Consider the following 486-nt stretch of genomic DNA (forward strand, 5'->3'; position numbering starts at 1 on the left):
GCTTCGGACCCCCAGGCCCTGGCGCGGCTCGCGGCGGGCCCATGGCTTCCTGGGACTCTTACCTGCCCGGAGCGGACTCGAGGGGACGCGGCTACACGTTCTGCTCGACCGCCCGTTTTGCCGCCTCCGCCTCGCCCTCCCCAGCGCCGCTGCCGCCATCTTGTGTCCCGGGCCGGGACTCCGCGCTGCGCATGCGCTGGGACCGCCTCTGCGGGGCCTCGCCACGGCCTCGCCGCCATCTTGAGTGTGGCAGGGGCCGCTGGCTCGTCAGACCGTGCTTGCTTTCGGCCCCCTTCCCTTCCTCCCGTCCTTCTCCTCTGTTCCATGGGGCTCTGGGGAGAGGGAGACAGACTTGCTGGTCCTGGAGGGCGGCCTGAGCAAGAAATGAGCTCACAAGGACACCCCCGCCTCAGTTTCCCCAGTGAGCAAACCCGCAGTGACCGGAGAACCTGGGTGGGCGGTGCGGCGGCAGGGTTGGACTGAGCG

The 486-nt window shown here is 70.0% G+C and overlaps 1 protein-coding gene across 1 annotated transcript in view; it reads right to left on the bottom strand.

Annotated features, from left to right (window-relative positions):
• The window catches only part of PCIF1 (PDX1 C-terminal inhibiting factor 1), a 15,571-nt gene extending 15,316 nt beyond the window's left edge, over window positions 1-255 (bottom strand). The window contains exon 1 of the mRNA XM_008057934.2: window positions 63-255. The gene's annotated coding sequence lies outside the window, so the exon portion shown is untranslated. The remainder of the gene's footprint in view (window positions 1-62) is intronic.
• Window positions 256-486: the final 231 nt, after the last annotated feature.

This window comes from Carlito syrichta, unplaced genomic scaffold (genome assembly GCF_000164805.1).
Source record: "Carlito syrichta isolate Samal-C Ts95f unplaced genomic scaffold, Tarsius_syrichta-2.0.1 Scaffold303154, whole genome shotgun sequence".
In the NCBI taxonomy this organism is placed as follows: Eukaryota; Metazoa; Chordata; class Mammalia; order Primates; family Tarsiidae; genus Carlito; species Carlito syrichta.